The 16,951-nt window shown below is 43.6% G+C and overlaps 1 protein-coding gene across 3 annotated transcripts in view; it reads left to right on the forward strand.

Moving 5' to 3' along the window:
• Positions 1 to 16,951, forward strand: part of LOC138566853 (leucine-rich repeat and fibronectin type III domain-containing protein 1-like protein) — a 3,353,432-nt gene that overhangs the window by 1,615,409 nt on the left and 1,721,072 nt on the right. For all 3 annotated transcript variants that reach the window (XM_069644559.1, XM_069644558.1, XM_069644560.1), the window contains exon 5: positions 16,702 to 16,861. The gene's annotated coding sequence lies outside the window, so the exon portion shown is untranslated. The remainder of the gene's footprint in view (positions 1 to 16,701; positions 16,862 to 16,951) is intronic.

The raw sequence follows: 16,951 nt of genomic DNA on the forward strand, positions 1-16,951 counted from the left end.
CCATGCCGGTATTGACTTGTATCCTGTGTGTGACATCATTATCCCTGGACACACGGAGAAGGGTGGGCTCGTTCAGATGCCTCTTGCCATGTGGCTGTGGGAGATCCAAACACAGAGGCAAGGATCACCCAGCACCACTGCACACCTGCACCAAGCACCATTGCGGAAGCAGCCATCTTTCAGTGTTCACAAAGACTTAACCTAGTCAAAATATCCGCTTTTAGCTTCAGAGTGGGGTTTGTGGAAAACAAACGTTTAAGACTCATGCTCAAATATTAAACCATTCAGTCTACAGCTAAGCAAACGCAACTCTCTGGAAATTGGGGATTAAAGTTCTTTTGCAAATCTGCATTCCTTTAAGTTCGCCTTAGGGTGTTCCGACAAATTAAAGCTTACACCAAAAATAATTTGTTGTGTCCTCTATATTTAACCATCTACTCACATTTTCTTTTCAATTTGCGCTTTAATTGTTCATTCCATCAAGTTAAAGTCATTAATTGATATTCCATATAAATATTAATTCATGCCATTACTGAAAAACGCACACGTTTTTCTCACCCCTCGAGGCTAGTTTATGAAGGAGTGCAAAGCCAGGAAACATCCATAAATATGGAATATTGAGACCACAAATGTTTCGGTCTAGCTACTGAGAGCTTTGCATTCTTCCAGAGCACTTGGAGGAGTTTAAAAAGTGATCCTGATGCCAATCAGCTGCTCGGTGATGTGGAGCAAGCTTTTGATTGGTCTATTACAACATAATGTCTTGTTCTCTGCTGGATCCGTGTGTGCCTGTGAGCTCCCCGCTCCATGCAGTCCGCTGAGTGCTTCACTCAGATATTTATCAGGCAGGGAATCCTCCCCCAAGCTCCAGGAGACTCAAAAGCAGCACAAGTCTTCCACGGTCATTCGCGACTTCAGAAGGTAGCACAACTATTGCATGTGCAGGCTGTGGTAAAAGGGAGGAGTGAAGAGTCTTAGGAAACAGCAGGGAGCTAGTAATTACTCTCATAATCTGCGCACCCATATCCTACTTAGTGTGTCTTTTGCAGGTGCCCACCCCTTGCCGAGTCCACCTGTGCTAAACTCAGAGCCCTTAGAAAGTTAGCCTCAGAATGGGACATCAAGGGTCATCATCAAGGGACTGTGAGCAGGGGGAGAACTAGGCAGAGAGTTGTGGAGTAAGTGAGAAGGATGCTGATTTACAGGGTGGAGACAGGTCTGGGCCTCATTACACGTTTGGCAGTGTGTCTAATATCAGCAGTAATGCGACAGTAGTGCCGTATTACCACACCGCCCAACTATGGTTTTGGCAGTGGGATGAGGAAAACCCTCCAGCAAAATGTTAGAGAATCCCGTCACTTTGCCATAAAAAGAGGTTTCAGTGTAATAATAATCTGCGGAATTACCGCCAGTAGTAATTCCGCCAGTGTCAGAGCCTGTGTTGCTACTCTACCTCCAGTCATATAACTTATTGGCTCAGCTGATAATATGGCTTTCAACCCTAACATCGGCGGGTGGTCATGGCTAGTGATGGCCTGCCAGCACGAGCCTAGGTAGGCCAGAGCAAATCGAGGGTATCAGAGAGGGCCATTACCGGTCATGTTCGCCTGCTGACGCAGGGATGAAAGCCATTTGCACGCTATGGTTTATCTGTGTCAGGTTTGTGGGGGCACATGCGGCCTCAGTGGCTGGAGCCACCAGAACCGGGCTACCAAGCCCTGGAGGTATGGCGCTCTGGGGCCCGGACCATATTGCCCAGGATTCATGGCAGCAATGTGCGTGCCACCAGGAAATCCTCTTAAGCCCCACCCCTACCCGTGACGAGTGCAAATTATTGTTGTTTGTGGCACGGGCAGAAAGCGGTAGCTTGATCCAGAGTACAAAAATATTGAGCGGCTTCAATCTCACTTTGATCCACTGGTGGCTTTGGACAGGTTTGTGCTGAGCATTGCTCGCTCTTAGCTCACCGAGCTTCCTGACTACTTCTCACTGCGAACACCAACTCACACTCTGAAACACTTGTGTATGAGCGCGCTATAAATAAATGATCATATCATATCATAACTATGTCCGGGAATACTTCGTGAGGGTTCCCGATGAAAGCTAAGTAACCAGCACTTGCTAAACAGTCAGATATATGACGATTACATGCATTAAACTGTGTGAAGTAACAAAGTGCATGTATGATTGGCATGTTTCCTGTTTTCCAATACATGTGTTTTTTGCTAGTCTAAATTGGCTGAACAATTCAGCATTCATGTTTTTGACCACATGTACTCTGCCTTGATTAGGCTTGCTGAATCCTAAAGCATGCGTTCTTCTTAGGTCCTGTAAAATGAATAATCCAGCATTCATGCTACAGTTACATGATCACGCCCTGGCTTGGCTGAACTCCTTTCTCACTGACTGACTCTATCAGGTCCAACTGGGATATTTTCTCTCTTCTATCTCACTGTACTTGTGGTGTTCCCCAGGGGTCTAGCCTTTCTCACTGGCTTTTCAACCAATACCTGGCACCTATTGCCCACCGCCTCACTACCTTCTGCTCCAACTTTCAGTGTTATACGGGTGACACCCAGCTCTCTTGCAAGCTCCCCTCAGCCGCCTCTTCTCCTTCACTCATTCCAGATTGTCTGTCCGCAATTCAGGAATGGTGTGCCACCAATGATCTCTGCCTTAATGCCAGAAAGACTGAGATCCTCCTCATTCGAACACCAGCTCCCTCCTTTCCTCTCTCTCTCTCTCTCTCTCTCTGGCTGCCCACTTCGGGCCCTCTTCCCGCTCCTACCTGTGAGTCTAAGAACCTTGGAGTGATCTCTGACTCCACCCTCTCCTTCTCTCTTCACATCTCTGACATCTCTAAGAAGTCAAACTATCAGCTGCACCTCCTCAGAGGTATTCTTCCTTTCTTCACTTTCTCCCCGAAGCTCACTGTCTCCAGAGCTCTGGTCCTCTCTAGGCTGGACTACTGCAACAGCCTCCTTCTAAATATTCCTGCCTCTACTCCCCGAACTCTACAACTTATCCAGAACAGGACTGCGAGACTTGTCCTTGGCCTCAAGCCCAGGGATCATATCTCTCCAGCTCTGAAATTTCTTCATTGGCTCCCAGTGGCAGCAAGGATCAAGTTCAAGACCATCTGCATCATACACAAGGCTTTCTGGGGCATGGGATCACACTACCTCCAACTCTCTCTTCATAAACACCTCCCTTCTTGAGCTCTCCGGTCATCCACTTCAAACTCTCTGAGGGTCAGCTGCTTCTCCAACCTCTATGCCTCTCTCAAACTTGAGCAGAACCACCTCTGGTTCCAGAAGCAACTCAAGACCTTCCTCTTCGCTTCCACTTTCTCTCTTCCTCTCCCCTGCTGATGTCCTGACTGCTCCACGCACTGGTCCCCTGGCTACCCTCTGAACTTGGGCCAAGGCTCCTGCATGTCCAGTTGCACTTTGCACTGCCTCATTGCTCCACCAGCACTTGTGGTCTGTATCTGCAACCATACAGTCCCTTCTCTCTGCAATTATGAGCCACCCATTGGCTGCACCTTTTGAGTTACCTGCACTGAGTCACACGCTGGCTGAACTTTTTGAGTTACCTGCACTTCTCCCTCCCTGCCCCCCTCGGCACTTCTCCCCTTCCTCTACCCTGCACTTGCGCAATCTGAATGACAGAGGGCCTAGTAAGATTGTTGTTTTGCCCTCCCTCTGTTTCCCCCTCCTTGTCTTATCGGGCCTAGAAACACCTGTGTACAGACGTGTTATAAATTTCATAACATATCATGTGCTTGCTTTTGTCTATGTTTGCTGAACACTCAGCATTTATGTTTGCCAGTCATGTGTTCTGCTCTGTCTACAAAGCTCAGCATTTATGTTCATCTGTATGTGGATAGGATGGGGAAGGGGTGTGGTTTGTTTTGGTGGGGTGGCTTCCTGTTGCCTCCCCACATTAACAAAAATAAAGATGGTGTCACATGGGAAGGGCCTCAGGGTGCTGGGACAGCAGCGAGGATTGTGTAGTCTCTCCCACTCTTCTAGCCACATGATTGTCAGAGCGCCCTTCACCGGGTGTGAATGTTTATTCTTGCTCGCTGTTCCAGCCACCTGATTAGCTGAGCGCCCTTCCCCATGTGTGAATAAGGCAAGAAGAGTCCAGAGTGAGCACTCACTTCTAGCACACAATGGCTGTGCCGCAGACACTAAATATTCCATAATTGGCTGAGCCGTAATGTATGGACACCCCTCTTGATGGATAGGTTTCTCTCTTTTGCAGAGGTTTGACTCACCAAGTAGGTCTATCTTGTTATTAAAATATGCTCCTGACCTGCATTCTGGACTGTGAGATTTTACCTTAACCCCTAGAACGAAGGTTAATCCAGTGTTATAATGACTGCTAGAATGGAGTTTCTGGCCCAGCCGCACCCTGATTAGTGACTATCTACCCCCACTAAACTGCATCCTTAAGCCTGTATAAAGGCCCTTGGTTTCCTGATCCAGAGACCCACTGAAGGTAAGGGAAGACGTGTTAGTTGTAGATATATATTATCCTACTGCATTGTCTGGGCCCCTCTTCTCTATACAGGCCACAGTTGTTCAAACTGTTTAGCCAAACAGTTTTCCAAATGTGATGTACTTTAAATGTTTCAATGTTCCTACCCCCACGCCATGAGTTATTTCACTCCAGTTTTCGGAACATGTGTAGATTTAGTTCAGGGTCTGGAGAAGGGCTGGCAAGGCTGCATATGTACTGGAAAGACATCTGCAGAGCTACTGTTAGGTCTCATTGAGCTCATTGTTAGGTTGTAGGCGAAAGCAATCCAGGGACACTTCTAACAAGCGAAGCATGCTTGAAGCATGTATGTCCCGAAGCGGCATGAGCAAAAAGCACCTTAGAGGAATCCCCAGATAGGACAGGTCCTCCTAAATATAGTCAGAACTAGAACAGAAAAGACTAGAGTCCCAAGCACTAATACATTCCCGATGCATGCCAAATTTAAGGCATGTATGCAATTCTAGACAAATCACAGCAGGTGAATGTGGTTGTGGGTTTACTGCTCAATACACCACAGTGCAAAATATATACAAACGCAAATACATTCACTCTGTGCAAATGCGAGATCGCACATATATTAATTGCATTCCAAGTCAGTCTGGCACGTGTTTCAAGCGTAAACTCTTCTTCTGAGGCTCAGTGATCCTATATTCCTTCACCTATCACTTAATATTGTGGATGATAATCACGATGTCCTATTACAAATCTCTATATTTCCTCGCAATTGCGGTAAACAAGAATCTGGCCTATTGGCTTAATGGACCCTTGTCAAGTCCAGCCATAAGCCAAAGTTTCCCATCTGTGGTTGACCTTTTAGCCTGCTCTCTTTTCTAGGACATATGAGAGAGTGCAAGCACATGACTATCTTCATCCAAAGCTTAAGGAGTAGACCTTATTTTTGACATATGAATCATGTGTGAAGATACCACAAATGTCTCAATTTCAACCTCTTATTTACTGCTATTTGATTTAATTATTCTGGGTGTTCTGGCTCCTCTTGGCCACTAGAGACTTGCTCACTCCATCTTCTATAGACTTTATCCACTTTTAATTTTCCGATACTTGGCTCTTGTAAATGTTTTCTTCTTCTTTAATCTAAGAGTAATGCATCTTACGTACATAGATTATCCATCTGCCTTCCCTTGTTCTTTGCGATTATTCCTTAAAATAGCATCCTTGATCCCAGGCCAACATAGACTCCTCTTTATTTTGCACACAAGACTGTTTTTCTGAAGTAGCTGGATTGAATCGTACACAAACCTGCGTCCATCTTCCCATTATGACCATTCTAGCCATGTTATATGTTCCTCTATAGCAAGCTTTGATATTTCTCATCTATCTCGCGTTACTGTGTATTTACACTTATTGATAAGCCAGTTATGTTGCCTTCTTTTTCATGTATGATTACTTTATCATTTCGAACATGTTTCTCTTGTTGCTTCCATTACATCGTCACTCTTAAGTATTTTCATATTGTTTAAGCATGCCTTCGTATATCTGCTTCAAGCCATCACTCTGCTCTCATCAGATTTCACTCAACACTCCATAATGTCCACCGGTGCGTACTGACATCCTTCCACTCTTTCAGTGCGAGGGTACATTTGGTATAGTTGTCTGAGTGCAAATCATTTCTCGTACACTCAATACGGTACTGTTCCAATATGACAGTGGTGAGGGGGTGGGAGCCAGGGAAAACACGTCCGTCCACTCCTCTACTCAAACATTGGAAAATCCAATTAGTCTCTCTCGATAAATATAGAATCCAATATTCTTTTGGTAAATTCCAGCCAGGACACATGTAGCTTCTACATCTATAAATCTTGTTTAGAAGGTGATGTACTTTGCCACGAGTGACACTTAACACTTGGCACAAAGGCTGCATATAAACCAACATCTCTGCTCCAAAACCAAATAATTATGAGAGGCACTGTCCTGGCAGCAGTTGTAAACTTTAAATATAAGCCATAACTAAGTTAGAGTATTGTGGCTGGTATTTCTCATAAGTTTTAAACTTGCATTGGTATCATACATTTTCAGCCCTGTGATCCAAGGACAGCCATTGACAGGCTGTAGATATTCTCCCTAGACTGTCTCTGCAGCAACAAGCAGGGTAAGAGCCAGTGTGAGGGTCCTCTAATTTGATCCTTTGTAAGTTTGGGTAATACCTCTCTCCAGCAAGAGCGCCGCTCAGCAGGAGCTGTCCTGGGAAACCAGAATCGAAAGGCACACCCTACACAAAAGGACAAGTCTCACACCATGCTGATGCATACCGAAGTACCTTTGATGCAATGGGTCTAAGAAGGAAGTGGGGTGAGTGTAGGCAGAGGGATCTCAACACATCTGTCTGATGCACCTCTGTGACAAACTAAAACTGATGCATCTTTGAAAACTGCATCAGATCGCCAAAGTCACAACTGTTAGAGCAGTGCTTCTCGAGCCAACCTGAAGCAGCAGTTACCAACATCTTGAACTGACTTGATGCTCGATCCAACCCTGGTGAGCCATCTGAACTGCACAAACCGAACACCCAACTCGACCACTCCGAGCTTCCACTTTGAACCGACTAGATGCCAGCTCCTTGTTTGGCACAGTATGGCTTGACACACCTGAACCTGGTTCCACCCACACTGCAATACAGCTTGAAGGCTGGTTCTATGCTGTCAAATCACTGAACTTCAAATAAAGGTACTTTTAACTGACCGTTCCCCCTCGGTTCACCTTTTGGGGAACTAGAGACTAAGTCCACTTTGCACCTTTTTCCTTGGAAAGGCATATCCTTTTAAAATGCTGTATTGTATGTCTTGCCTATTTTTCCTCACAGGTGAAAACCCAGAGTGCTGTGTCACTGCATTTCTCTGCCTTTCCATTACTGGAGTGGGTTTTTATAGTGATTTTATAGTTATTTGTACCTTGGTGTGTTTAATTAAAGTATATATATTTGTATAGAACCTTAAATGGACATTCCTTTTATTTTGGATTATTGTACTCTGTTGTTTGGGCTGCTGCTAGTTCACATTCAAACCCTCTGGGAGTATTGCCTTCCCGCGGGTGACGTTATCACAAAAGACAAAAGAGGTATAACCCGTGGCTGTGTGGGTTTCAGCATTAGGATTGGGATCACTGTTGGCTTGCAGAGCTGTGGGATCTGAGTAGGTGATTTAGCCATTACTCATTCTTGTACTCCTGCAGAGCAGAATACATTTTGTCACAATGACATTGAAGTCACACGGGAGAGGATGTGCACTCAGTTGAGTGACCTGTGTAAAATGCACTTGCCACTGTTTTTCATGGAAGCACAAAGTGATCGCACATTTCCTCAAAAAGTGTAGTTAGAATTGGAATTTCACATTTTGCATTTCCAAGTCGGGTGAAATCATATGCTTTTGCTTTTGGCAGGTGTACCCCCATTGAAATCTATACGCAGGTGTGGGGTTTGCCGAGTTTATAAACGGACTCCATGCCAAGGGACACCTACCAAATGTCTGTGAGTCGAGAGACAAGCATTAACAGAAGCCTCTCTTTAAAATGCATTTTAGCAGACATGTTTCTGATTTACGAGTGTTGCAGTTTCTGAGACATTTACAATACAGCATATTTTAAATAGCTTTACCCTGTTACCAGCTTTCAGAACCATGGTAACCTGCGAACTGCATTATTTAGCTGCCGTGCAGTGATTCATTTTAAAATAAGGATGCCAATTTATTGCAACGTTTTATAATCTGACATTACTTTAGTGACACACGCGACACTTTTACACCTCAACGTCAAGACGCCATGAAAGTGTCAGTTTGAAGACAGCATTTACGAGCTTGATGTTGGCAGAAGATAAACTCTAAAAAGTCTACTAAAGAACGATTTGAAACAGCTGCCTAAAAAAAAACCCCATCCTTTGATCGCTTACACTGGATCGTTTGGCCTTTTCACCTGGAATCTCATTTCTATAACAGAGATTGTCATCAGTAAAACTGGACCCAAAAGCAGGTAATCCTATTAAGTTCAATTATAATCATGGGCGCATCACCCGGGCTGTAGCGGTCTGGCCCACCCGCTGCCCAATTTTGAAGACCTTCTGTGGCAAGTAACCTTGCAATAGAAAAATGTATTTGCAATAGGCCTTATTGGGCCAAGCCTTACTGATTAAATCGGAGCTGCAGAACTCGTCCTCGCCTAATCTGTTTTCACTAGCTCCAGAATACGAATGCAGATTTTGCATTTGCAAAGAAACAAACATTATTTGGATTCTTTGCGAATAGAAAGGCTGCTGTTGTTCTTGAGACTTTTCATAGAGCTGTACATGAACCGGGGCTGAAGGATATCAGTGCATTGATGCTGACTCGTATACAACCCTATAACAGGTATTAGGGAGACCTGCTGGGATGTCACGCCTTTATATTGTCGAAAGGGCACAGCAGAGCTAGCACATTGAGGGCATGGGCGCCCTTGAACCCTCCACCTCACAGTCTGTCTCGGGCAGGGCACTGAGGAAGAGGGGTGAGCAAAATATGGCTTCCCTGACCTGCTGTGCTCTGCTGGAGGGGTGCATGTTTAAGGGGACATATATCACCACCCTGGATCAAAGGTAAGTGTGTTTTTAATGTGTATGTCTGTTTGCATGAATGCACCTGAGCGAGAGAGAGTGTGTGTGTGTGCGCGCGCGCGCGGGCACGTGCGTCTGCGTGCGTGCGCGTGCAGGCGCCTCTTCCACAACATTCGATTGGTGGGGAATAGGGCCCTGCCTTGCACCACAGAAACGTGCTTTACAGAACAATATAGTATTACGTCGCAATGGGTATAGCCAGAAAAATTGTTCTTAAATTGACAAATAATGGAATTAATTGGGTCAGCAAACACAAGTGGGTTTTAGAACGATAGTACTGGCCTTCGTGGGCAAGCCAAGACAAGTGTGCTCTTAAGATGACTGGCAGTACAGGACTTATTTGGCTTGCCATGGAGGGCAGGGGTCATTCAGACAGTACTGGCATTGTTGGGCCACGCCTTACTGATTAAACAGGAGCTGCAGATCTCTTCCTCACCTCAGAGCACGGACACCTCCCGCCAGTGCATCTGGTGAATTGGGAAGAAACGCAACCATGCATTCACATCTGTTGCTGTTCCATTTGGTGATATTTGACCTCATTTGGGAAGAGGAGAAGAATGCTGAGCTGCCACCGCATGAGGCACACGGCAGAGGGAGAAGTTGCATAGATGATATCAACTCAGCAACACAGACAGCCATCCGCAGATGATGGTCACATGGGGGGATTCCAGAACATTCCCCACCAGGGAATTCTGTGGAAACAAACGGCAGAGGTTGTGCCCCGTCCCCTGATTCAAGAATAAGACTTAAACACCTCTTCTTTGTGGCTAGCACAGAGAGCAACTGAGACAATGAGGCCGAACAAGAGGGCACAGGCATTGCAACCATGCAATTGTCATGTGCAAACATTGTGAACAGGTCACAGGCTCCAGGCGCTCTTTGTGTCATAGTGTGTAGTCTTTCCCCAAAGAAAGATTGAAAAATGGTATGCTAACCATAGTAAAACTTTGCACTCTGTCATAGCAACAGCACCAGTTCTTGAGTCAACAGCACCCACACAGTGCACACCGCAAAGTACACTAGCATGGGCGTAGGGCATGGGGGGTTAAAAGGGGGTGAAATCCCCCACAAGTTTAAGTGGGGGGATATAATGGCATGGATCCCCCCCGGAATATGTCTGTGTTGTGCACAGTGCACTGTGTCTGCCACTGTCTGCAGTTGCATGCAGCATGCAAATATACTTCTGTAGGCTGTGCGCTGCTGAAAAGTGACTTTGCACTGCCAACACAAACCCTGATTCATTGAACTGTGTAAAGTGCATTTTAGTGTGCAAAGTTAGTGTAAAGTCATTTTTGCTGTACGAAATGACTTTGCACTGCAAAAATACACTTTGCACGGTTCCATGAATCAGGCTTTGGGTCGACAGTGCCAGTGTAAAGTCACTTTTCAGCAGTGCAGGCTTGCAAAGTCACTTTTGACCGTGCAAACAATTCCATGAATCAGGGCCAAAAATGTGTCTTTACATGTCATCGGCGACGCCCCTGAGGTCTCTCTTGCTACCCCTGTGGTCTCCCTTGCTACACCCTAAGAAAATGTCCCAAAAAAGTGTTTAAACATGTTTTAATTTTTTTCAGTTGAGGCTCATGGGCATAATGACAACAGTATGTCATTTGCATTTTCCCACCTCCTTCCTCTATGCCATACAAATACTCTAACATGTGTGCCTGCACTGATTTCATGCCAGTGCAAATGCTGAGGGTTCCTATGGCGTCTGCTGGATTTCTGCACCAACAAGAAGCAGGCTGATTCCATAGGAATCCATTGTAAATGCCACCTGCCATGCATACGTGGCATGCAGCAATTAATTCATTTGCTTCGCATGGTGCAAAAAGTTGGTGTACAAGTGTGTATGTCATCTTTTTGCATTCCCCTTTTTCACTCCTCCATGCACATCATAAATATTTGGCGGCTGGGAGATTTCTACGGTGAAATGTACGGTGAAATGTAAATGTAACAGGTCCCCACCATCAAAATGAGCCCCGATGTGTTTTATATGGTGAAGGTAAAGGTTCCAAAGGTGGCCAATGCAAGACATAAACTGCAATAAACATTTACCAATAGAGTTATTGAATGAATAAGACACTTCATGGGATATATGCCTATAATTTGAGATGATGCTTTCGCTGTAATTGGGCATTGTGATCCTATTGGGCATTTGTACCATTTTATTAGGGTTTCACTATCCAAAACTGAGATTTTCTATTTGATAGAAGCCCCGCTAGAAGCGATAACTTAGCAGTGATTCTAGGAGAGTTTTCATACTCACTTTGAATATTTCTTTTAAGGTGCAGAGCAAGCAGAGATCCTCAAGGTTTCCCAGGTGAATTCCCAGCCAGCAAGTCTTTGCTGATCCCTTCTTTACTTTTCCAAGAAAATGGTTCTGTCTCATGTTAAGTTGTTTCAGAATTCCTCATAGACAAATCCCAATCTTACATATTGTATCCAGATTGTAGCATTCATCAAGTAGGAACAGGTGGTGTTCTTTCTTGTAGTTTTTAATTCCAGAGACCCACCTTCCCATCTGTTCCTGCTTTTTAAAATGCGAAATATTCCCAAGTGTATGTCAGGAATGTGTCACAGTTTTTGATTAATCACATTCTTCCATTGGCCTGCCCAACAGTTGAACACTGCAAGTGAACACAAATTCCCTATTTCGTTATGTCTAAATAGGAAAAAGATAGGGGCCAAGTTGCTTCATGTAGTATTGAATTCTAAATCAGTTTTTCTTTTAGATCTAATCGCAGCCATATGGTACATTAATGAAAGACATATTCCTGTTACCCCCGGCCTAGACACACATCTGACCCACATGATTAATGTGTGCCAACATTTTTCATAAAGTTAAATATTCATAATGTTAATATGTTGTTATGAATGTAGAAAATTCCAAATCATGTTTTTAATGCAAGTGCCATGTCACTTTAAATCGTGCATTGTTTCTGGGGTAATGAAAGTCATGTTTCTAGAAGGCCTCTTAGCCAATGATTGTTTTGAGTCCTATGAGAGGTCCATTTGTTCTCATTCCATGTGATCTAACTAATGGAAGGCAGGGTCGACAGGTGAACACTCTAAGTTCAGAACTTTATTTGTTGAAGTCCAACCACAGCTCTGACTTTCTGGTCACTTCACATCTTAATCGCTGTGGACACCATGAATTTAATTTCTGTTGGTCTTTTTGTTTCTATTTATAGGAATGCATTGCCGTAATACAAGGAGGGGGATACTTCTTAACTAAGAAGGCCTGTTCACAGAGCATTTTGTTCTGCAAATTTAATGGTTCCATCTGATGTGATGAATGTGCCTTGTACCACAGGACAGGATTGTCAGATGAAAGCCATGCTTAAATGTACACCCTGTGCTATGGAAAGCTCAAATATGTGTGTTATGTTAACTTGAATATCCACATTGAAACCTCATATACTTTCTTTAGCCATTAAGGGCTTCTTTATTTTTTATTCTATTCTAATGATAATATGTGAGCCATTCTATCAAACAATATTTCAATAGTTTCATTCTTTTATGCTCAATATGTCCTTAGAAATATTTTGCAATTTAAACCTGGCATATAAAAAAGAAAAATGGTATTTTGTGAGGCTTCATTTTAAACAGATATAGACTGACATATGAATACCTAGATGAGTGTTGTCTTCGACATTAATGTTTCATTGGTTCGGGATTGGCATGGGTTGTCTTTAGCTTTCAGTGCATTGTTCCAATGTCACAAGACACTAGTTTTAAATGTCTGCAGGCAGTTTTACTTTATCAATGTTTTCAACACTTCTGGCCATCAATTCAGTGTTTACTTCCAAAGGTTCAAGATGTTTGGCAAACTCTGCACCATTTGTCAGGTACTGTCTCTCATGGAAGCAAGTAACTTGTGAAAACGTTAATGAGTAAAACATGCATTATTTTTACTCCTCTCGATTTACAAAATGGCAGTTTTTATGTCTTGTGTAAGGTGCTGTCCATTACAGAAGGCAGCACCTATTGACTTGCTCTGTCAGTGCAATATTTCTCCATACAAAATCATGTGTCACACTTGAAGAAGCAGTGCAACTTTTCAGTACCTTTTGCTTTAGTTGATTGATTTTGTGTCCCATTTATGGTGACAGTTTGACTCTTAGCAAAAGCTGCGGAAGTCCCATGGGGCAGGACGAACCCACTCAGGAATGTTCAGCCCTCTGTCAGGTCAGTTATTTGCAGATTAGCATGCCCCTTATCAAAGCCCTTCAACCCGTTAGACTGCGTCGTCTTCTGATTGGTCGGTCAAGCTCTCATCTTGAGTCTGTGCTTCACGATTGGACAGCAGGGCTTGAACCTCATTTGAGACCTGAGGCTAGGTTCAACCCTTAGTAAAACCCATGGAAATCCCATGGGGCAGGTAGGACCTATGCTGAAATGTTCAACATTCCCATAGCTCAATTTCTGTGGATTTGAGTACCCACTACTGTGGATTTAAAATTCTACGACTAGCTGCTCCCACTTCTTCCACAATATTGTGCTGTCCCTTATTGTCTTGTGAAGAGCTATCATGCTGCAACGGCAAACTCAGCTACAAGAGCTTTACTCTTCTTCTGAGCATCCTCTAAAGGAATACATTAATCTTAATCAGATTTTATTCTTGCTTTCAATTTACAACCCCATTTGGCTCCTCCCTGAAATACAGTTTTTTCTGCAATTACAAACGTCGTAAGCAGCGCTCTGCATCCTGTGTGTCTGCAGATGTTTCGGACCATGTCTCCCATGATCCTTTACCTCTGACTATGCTGGCGGGGGCTAGTGGAAGTTGTAGTTTAACGCACCTGGTGAGCAGAAGGTTTCAGATCCCTGGTTATAGGTTTACGTAACCCCTATATACTTTTTGCAAGATGATGATGCTTGCATTTTGCATAGCATAATAAAAATGGTTGCATTCACTTTTATGTCTGAGTTTTGTTTACAATAATATGTGCACGTTTTGTTTACAATAATAAGTGTGATCACTCATGTTCAACGCAGTCCTTAAATATGTTTTTTATGCAATGGCAGGAGATGTGGATATGGTAGGGAAGCATAATATGCCTGTGTCATTGAGAGATTATTGAATACCCTATTGCTGGGTGCTAATCCCTTTGCTTGAAGTGCTTACTTTTTGGGAAGTATAAAGTGCCTATTCCCAGATGAAACCCAGTAGTCCTTATTCACTTTCCATGTGCCACCGATTAAGTAATGGGAAGCTTCCTACTCTACTCACACTCACCTGAGTGAAGCAATGCTAGAGTGGGTACTGTGGTATCATTGCTAGGTTGTTTATGAGGTTGTACAAAATAGCTCGGGTCACACCAAATGCATTCAGGTTTCCCCATGCTCAGCTCATAAAATGCCAGCCATGAGCCTGATCTAGGGCTTCAGCTGGAACGTAATCAATTTAATCAGTCCAAAAATGAATTAAGAGAGCTTGGGGCAAACATTTGCCGTGCTAACAAATTTGAATCATCCTTTTTCCTCAAAATCCAGTACTTACAAAATAATGAATTAACGATTCGCAAATTTACATTCACTGGAAATTGCTACCGAAATGTGCTCATTTGTCCCCCCAAAAATATTTTTAGTTTTTCAACTTGAAGTCTGGCACTATCAATCTCTACATTCGAATATATTACCTGGGATTGTTCAAAGGTGAACTTGTTTTGGTTGGAAGTCACAAGACCCATGAATCAAGTTTTGGTAACGGATATGGATTGTGTCTCTCAGACTATAATATTGGGGGAAGAATGAGCTACCACAGGGGCGCTGGTTTTTAAGAGTGGCACTCTCTGCAAAAAAAGATGATTTTGAGAGATTGGAAAGATATCACAGTGCATAGCAGGTCTTCTTGGATTCATGATTTATGCAGAATGTCTCAAATGGAGAGGGTAATATTGTCCAAAAGGAGGAAATTGAACTTATATGATGGAATATGCGGGAGGTTCTTGGAGCTAATGTAAAAACAAGACTTGTGCTTGGACTGTCCAGGCCCATGTTTTTGTAAACGTGTATGTATTGTTGTACTATAGTAAATCCAATAAAAATGGGAATACAAAAAAAACACTATTACATGTCTGCTGCTGTAATGTGTCAGTGCTGCTGCCATCATGACAGTCAGGGGGCCGGCCGCAGCATGTAAATGTACCTTACTGGGGCCCTGACGTTCATTTGAAGGATATTCCAAGACAGAAAGTCTAGCACTGGAGGGGAGGGATGGCCCTCTTCTGACGCGGGATATGGGTTGGATATTTTCAGTATGCCAAGCAAGCTCGAGAGAAAGCTTCATCTGGAGCTTGTGCCTCTGTGCTGGTTACATCTTTAGTGTGGGGTAATGCAATCAATGATTGTGAGATTGAAACACAGGCGTATAGATAGGTATCAAGGTTTATAAGGCAGATGTTTTGATTAAGGGTAGGTCCAAAAGATTACATATTTATTTTAAGATCAGTTTTGCCCTTTGATTTTTTTTCTTGTTTTGAAGTCATACATTTTTAGAGGGGCATCTAAAAATTAACTTCAAACACAATAACAGCGCCAGCTGACAATTCATACCACTCAATTAGTACTCATGATTTCTTTTTTTGTTATTAGTATTTTGCAATGCCCTCGTGGACAGACCTGACGCGCTCTAGAACGCATACATCGTACTTCCTACGGAAACATGGATTCAACCCCATCAAATACTAGCACGACATGAACTAGATTTTGCCCAGCTTTGAGAAAGGCTTGAACTAGCCAAAACACGTGTCACTTAAGGGCATTGCAAAATACTACTAATAATAAAAGAAATCATGAGTACTAATTGAGTGGTACGAATTGTCAGCTGGCGCTGTTTTGAGAAATTACTTTAGTATAATTTTCCAATAGCGCTTTCTGGCTATTTCCGCTTTTCTACAAAACGCGACAGTTATCTGAGGACACAATTCACCAGTCAACCAATATCAGCAAATGTAACTAAACAGGCATACTCAGAGGAGTCTCCGCCTAACCAGCTTCCCAAAGCCTAATAGTAATTTTAGTATTTAGTAACACACTAGTTTGTTTATTTGCCTCCGACCTAAAAATAAAACGTAGCATTATGTGTATGGAGGTGCTATAAACTAAAATGCTGGAGACTAACAACTGAGCTAATCTGAGTGTCAAAGAGTGATGTGAAACCCAGCTTGCCGCTGATTCTTTCCACTGGTCCTCAGGGACAGCTTGACTGTCAAACAAACTGTGGGCAGGAATGCCAAGGAAGCCCGGAGAGTAGACTTACTGTGTGGGTGTCATTGTGCTCCAAATCCAGCGTGGCAGCTGCCAACGCATGTACAATAATATGCAGTGTATATATGATAAAGATACTGACGTCCTCTTCTGCGTCTTGTCTCAGATTTTCATGTGACGTGGAAGCACTGCCGCGCTTGTTTCTTGTAATGGCCGCCGCTGCATTGATGTGGCAGTTCAATCTTTCACTGCACCATTTGCCTTTGATTTCTGTCGGTCCCAATGATTCTGACGAAGTGCAATTCCAGAAAAAAAAAATAACCTTTCTTTCCTCCTAATTTCAGGATGGATGGCTACTGTGGGCAACACTTGAAGCTGACCTGTCAACCCGAATGCGGAACTCATTACTGGACAGGCTCCCTACCCAAATGAACCGTTAATGAAACGGCGTCTGGGCCCAGAAGAGGAGGAGCGGTTGGAAAACGCCGGTCCCTCAGCTTGAAGGTCAGATTGAAACACGAATGCGGGCTCTTTCCGTCTCCGTGTCTTTCGTGTGGCCTTCCTAGTTGCGGTGATTGCACCAATCTAATTGTC

The sequence above is a fragment of the Ambystoma mexicanum genome, chromosome 2p (assembly GCF_040938575.1).
Source record: "Ambystoma mexicanum isolate Mex_15411 chromosome 2p, UKY_AmexF1_1, whole genome shotgun sequence".
NCBI lineage: Eukaryota > Metazoa > Chordata > Amphibia > Caudata > Ambystomatidae > Ambystoma > Ambystoma mexicanum.